Source organism: Octopus bimaculoides, chromosome 4, assembly GCF_001194135.2.
Source record: "Octopus bimaculoides isolate UCB-OBI-ISO-001 chromosome 4, ASM119413v2, whole genome shotgun sequence".
Lineage (NCBI taxonomy): Eukaryota > Metazoa > Mollusca > Cephalopoda > Octopoda > Octopodidae > Octopus > Octopus bimaculoides.
The window spans coordinates 110,739,349-110,746,267 of NC_068984.1; positions in this window are offsets into that span (position 1 = coordinate 110,739,349).

Sequence of the window (6,919 nt, forward strand, 5' to 3'; positions counted from 1 at the left end):
TATATATATATATACATATATATATATATGTGTGTATATATATATATATATATACGTATGTATGTATATATATATATATATAGGTATATATATATATGTATATATGTATGTACATATATGTTTGTGTGTATAAATATATATATATATGTGTATACATACACACATACAAACATATATACATATATATATATACACACATATATACATATATACTCATATGCATATAAATTTGTACATGTGGGTATATATATATATATATATATATATATATATATATACATGTATAGTATGTATATATATATATTTATATGTGCATAACATGTGTATATATATACAGATATACAAACAGACATGAAAAAGCAGTTATTTAAACATAGATTTCAAATTTACCTGTGTTGCTAAAGTTAGTGTAATTGAACAAAAGGTTTATCCCCTGTTAACTTTCAATTATTGCAGTATTTTTAAATGCAGTTGCACACACACATACACATGAGCACACGCAAATACGTATACACATAAACATACTCATACATAATCACGCAAACAAATATGTGGATATACATACAAATTTGTTCATATTAATATGTATACGTGTGTATAATGTATGTGTATACATACAAATGTATATAAGTATATATGAGTATATATTCTAAATATTCATATAAAGTATAACATATATATACATGTGTGTGTGTGTATGTATATATACACATATATATTTGTATAAATAATGTATATATACATATATATGTACTTATATATATGGTTGTGTGTGTATATATATATATATATATGTATATATATATATGTATATATATATATGTATATATATATATATATCCATATATATATATGTTATATATATATATAATTATACATAATATATGTATAATTGTATATATGTGTGGGTGTATACATACATATGGATATATATATATATATATATATATATATATATATATATATATATATATATATATATACACACACACACATGCATGCACACACACATATATATAAGGAAGAGAGATATAGACATTTAAGGCATACGTTTGAATATATATGAGACATATACATACATATGTGTTTTGTGTGTGTGTGTGTGTGTGTGAGTTTACATGAGAGTGTGTGTGTATGTGACTGTGTGAGTTTGTGTGTATGTTCTTGTTTGTAAGTGTGTGTCTGTGTGTTGTGGGGAACATACACGTTTTGGGGGTTGGTGCATAAAAAAAAAAGTGGGATGCAATGTACTTTGTACTTTCCATGAGTATATTTCCAAAAATACTAGACAATAATAATGATAACTGCAGACAGTGAATACTAAAACAACAACTACAATAACAAAAACATGAACAAGTAACATAACTGCTATAGTAACAACATGAACATCAAACAAAACAATGAAGAAATAAAGAAACAAATTGAATTCATAAATTTTGTGATATGGGCAGAAAAAAAAAGGGGTAGACCCACATGTGCACACACACTCACACATGCACATACACACACAAAAGTAACAGCAAACAAAAACAAACAGGTGTATATTATTGTCAAAAAAAAAAAAAAAAAATTCCACTCAGTTCCTGTTGCAGATAGGGAAACAGAGAAATAATTTTTTTTTTTTTTTAAATGTCGAAATGAAACAGACTATAAAGAAAAATTACATTTGTACAAATATAATAATAATAATGAAAATAATAATATTGATTATGATGATGTTGATGATGATGATGATAAAAATAGTAGTAGGAGTAGTAGTAGTAGTAGTAGTAGTAGTAGTAGTAGTAGTAGTAGTAGTAGGAATAAAAATAGTAATAATAATAATAGTAATAATAATAATAATAATGAAAATAATAATAATAATGATAATAATAGAAGAGATTAGGGAATCTGAACTGTATAATTAAATGTTTAAAGTAGAATTTATACTCCCAGCCCTTTACCAAAAAAAAAAAAAAAAAAAAAAAAAAAATCATGCATGAATGAATGAAATTAGTGAAAAAAAGATGTGTATAGTTAAAAAATAAATTACAGTAAATGAATGAAAATGAAAATTAATATTCATAAAACCCCTCCCATTTTTAGCAACCATTATGGAAAAAAACATAAAATAGAATTTTAAAAATTACTATAACATATATATATATATACACACACACAAACACACATACATATATATATAATTATACATATATGTATATTCTGTATATACATATATATACAGATGTTCATATGAATGTATATATTTTAAAGTAATATATATATATATATATATATATATATATATATACATACACACACACACACACACATATATATATATATATATATATATATATCCATATTGGTTTGATGTGGTAAATTTTTTCAAGCATATCTGCTTCTGTGTTTTATATGTAGAATTACATCAACAGCTACAACAGTTATATTAACAAAAACAAAAATCAACAACAGCAGTAACAATAATATGGAATAACCCACGCACAGAACTACATAATGCAGATAAAAAAATAAAAAAATACAGAGCTCCACAACAGTTAGCAATGCAGTAAAATTATGCAGTAATAATGATGATGATGATAATACTACTACTACTACTAATAATAATAATAATAATTATTATTATTATTATTCAGGGACCTTTTGAGTGGGACGGGCTACTCGAACTGAAGAAAATTCTAACTGGCCCCACCTGCAAGGTCATGCGCTGTTTATCTTGATATGAGATCACCATGTCGCGTACATGTGGTTGTGATGCATGTGCCTGGTGTACCCTTATAAGACGGGTAGTCATGATGGGTATAATGGGCTTTGTATATTTTACCCCAGTGTCACTTTGATGGCATGCACTGCTCTTTCACTCAATAATAATAATAATAATAATAATAATCATAATCATAATAATAATGATAATAATCCTGTCTGCTATAGGCACAGGGCCTGATATTTTGGGGAAGGTTAAGTTGATTACATTGACCCCGGTGCTCATTTGGTGCTCATTTTATTGACCCGGAAAGAATCAAAGGTAAAGTCGACCTTGGCAGAATTTGAATTCAGAATGTAAAGATAGATGAAATGCCCTTTAGCATTTGTCAGCATGCTAATGATTCTGCCAGCATAATGCTTAAATAATAATAATAATAACAATAATAATAATAGTAATAATAATAATAATAATAATAATAATAATGATGATGATGATGATGATGAGGATATTAATTTGTGGCACAAGGCCACAATTTCAGGTGTAGGGAAATTTGATTACAACGACCCTTGTGCTCAACTATTGACTCTGAAAGAATTGCAGGCAAAGTCGACCTTGGTAGAACTTGAACTTAGAAGATTAAGATAGACAAGATGACTTAGCATGTTATGAGCATGCTAATGATACTGCCAACTCAACACTTAATAATAATAATAATGATGATGATGATGATGATAATAATGATGGACTCTCCCATCAAAGATGATGACATATGAGCGTTCAGCTTCTGCCAAATGACCTGCACAAATGATCTGCTTATAGTGATCAAATGTATGTATTGTACATTAGCTTACTCCCTCCCTCAAATTGCTGTTGCCTAAACAGGTGTATTGTGTGCCACGTGTCAAGTGTTGATATGATCACAGTGTCATATGAGATGAAGTTGTTTTGCTCAAGAACACGATGCACCAACAGGTCTAGAAATTGAAACAAAAATCTCATGATCATGAGTGCAACATCCTAACCCCTAGGCCATGTGCCAAGCAGTGTCTATGGCCTGATGCAGTACCAGGCAGTGGCTCTAATTGCTTCTGATGTTAACTGATTGGAAGTGTTATCATGTACATTGTTTTGCCTTGGTATAAAAGATGGGCTACAGCAAATATTCTACTCAAAAACCATAGATTGGCTTGTCAGCTGTTTGACTTTAACCAGTTGAGCATGTCCCTTGGTGGCTGACGATATGTGCCTCTCTGATCACAAGCAGAAGTAGTGGAGGAGTATTGTAGCCATGTGTTCAGAGGAATTCTTTGGAGTTTGAACAATTCACCTCTGAAAACATGAGTGTTTTGTCCAACATCCTTCAACAACCTTCATTGAAAAACCAATAGAGCAGGATGGACTACTCGACCTGAAGAAAATTCTAACTGGGCCCCACCTGCAAGGTCATGTGCTGTTTATCTTGATATGAGATCACCATGTCACGCACATATGGTTGTGATACATGTGCGTGGTGTACCCTTATCAGATGGGTAGTCATGATGGGTATAATGGGCTTCATATATTTTACCCCCGTGTCACTTTGATGGCATACACTGCTCTCTCACTCAATAATAATAATGATATTGGCATTCTGTTGGTTATAACAAGAATTTCAGCTGATTGGATCAATGGAACAGCCTGCTCATGAAATTAATGTGCAAGTGGCTGAACACTCCAGAGATACACATGGCACAGCGTAACAAGGCTGGTCCTTTGAAATACAGGTACTACTAATTTTTGCCAGTTGAGTGGACTGGAGCAATGGGAAATAAGATGTCTTGCTCAAGCACACAACGTGTCGCCAGGAATTGAACTCACGACCTTGCAATCAGGAACCAAATACTCTAACCACTAAGCCATGCACCTTCACTAACAACAATAATAATCCTTTCTAATATAGACACAAGAGCTGACATTTTGTGGAGAGGGATTAAGTTGATTACATTGACCCCAGTGTTTCACTGGTACTTAATTTATTGACCCCGAAAGGATGAAAGGCAAAATCAACCTCGGTGGAACTTGAATTCAGAATGTTGTGATGGGTGAAATACCACTAAGCATATTGTCCAGCTTGCTAACAATTCTGCCACCTCGCCACCTTACTACTACTACTACTACTACTACTACTACTACTACTACTACTACTACTACTACTACTATTATTACTACTACTATTACTGCTACTGCTACTACAACTACTACTACTACCACCACCATCACCACCACTACTACTACTACTGATTATAATAATAATAATAATAATAATGATGATAATGATGATAATAATAACAATAATAATTACAATAACAATGATGATGAGATAGAGAATAGGAAACCAGGCATAGTGTTAATTGAGAAAGAAAACAATGCTGACAAGTTATGCAATAAGGAAGAAAGAAAAGTCAATAGATATGACAGGTTGGCTTGGGAGCTTAAGCCCTTGTTGTCAATGTAAAAGGTGGTAGTAGTACCAATAATTGTTGGAGCCCTGGGAACAGTGAGTAAAAGTCTTGAGAAGTACATGGAACAAACAGGGGCTGCTATAAGGGTGGAGCACTTACAGAAAACAACACTGCTTGGAACTGCTGGAATAATCTAGATGGTGCTCGAAAAATAAGGGGTGTTACCTTAGTTTACTGGCTGTGAACAGCTGGCACTGTAGTACATCTCCAGCATTAGAAGCTGTGCAAAGACAATAAATAATAATCTATACATTGGTTAATATGTCAGCATTATAAAACCAAAAACTGCTGACAAATGATATAAGCACTACCCTGAGGCTGTAACTAAGGGAGAAAATGTAATGATTCTTTGAGACTTTCCAGTATATACAGACAGAACCATCAAAGCTGATGAACTGAATATTGTTGTGAAAAGCCAGAACAACAAAGTCTGTTTATTGATTAATATGAGCATTCTTTGTGATCATAATATCTTGGCAAAAGAATTTGACAAACTTAGGAAATATAAAAATTCGCTCATTGAAATCAAAAAAATGTGGCATCTCAAGATGGTTACAACACTTGTGATTGTAGGAGTACCTAGAATGATCAAAGAACGGACATGAAAATGATTTTTCAGAAAGATCCCTGGCTTACCATCCATGCAAGAAGTGCAAAGGATTGTTTTAACTAGTACATCACATGTATTGAGAAGAGCATTGTTGCTGTGAATTTTCTTTCCTTTTTCCCTTTTTTCTTTGTTATCTTCTTTTCATTTTTTTTCTTTTTTCTTTTTCCTCTTTTTTTCCTATCACATAACCTGATTTTGTAAATGAACAATCTGGTGTGTTCATTTTAATGGCCTACTGTGAGTTTCTTTGCCCTAGGTGTCAAGAAACAAAATTGAAAGAAGGAAAAAAAAAAGAAATAACCATAATGATAATAATAATAATAATGATAATAATAATAATGATGATAATAATAATAATAATAATAATAATTGCATATTCTCTGCATTTCTTGAGTACCTCTTATCTCCTCAATGCATTATTGTTATATGGGGAGTTTATAGAATAAGTCTTTATCTAAAGGTAGATTGGAAAGCTTCTAAATGTTGCTGCAGGCATATTTAATGATAATATTGATGGAAGAGTAGTTGTGATCAAATTTATATCATGTCATGTCAAGATGGATGCTTAAAAATCTTTTCGCTGTGTGTTTGTAGGTTATGTAAATTTTAACTACCTAAAAAGGCTGATTAACTTCTTTCTAAAATCTGTTTGTGCCATGTCCATCTCTGTTGTGTAATGCATCAAGCTGATCATCTCTGTATAATCCTATATTAGCTTCACTTTTTCTAAATGCATCTATAACAAGAAAGGCAACATGATCAAATATTTCAGCACCATCAAAACTCCACAGATATATATTGAAGTCTCATTTCCACACTTAATACTCTAGTAAAAAATATTGCAACATAAAAAAAGAAACAAGAGAACTTTCTTACATTCTTTATTGTACTCTTTACACTTTTACTTGTTTCAGTCATTTGACTGCGGCCATGCTGGAGCACCGCCTTTAGTCGAGCAAATCAACCCCAGGACTTATTCTTTGTAAGCCTAGTACTTATTCTATTGGTCTCTTTTTACCGAACTGCTAAATTACGGGGACGTAAACACACCAGCATAGGTTGTCAAGTGATATTGGGGGGGGGGTAAACACAGACACACAA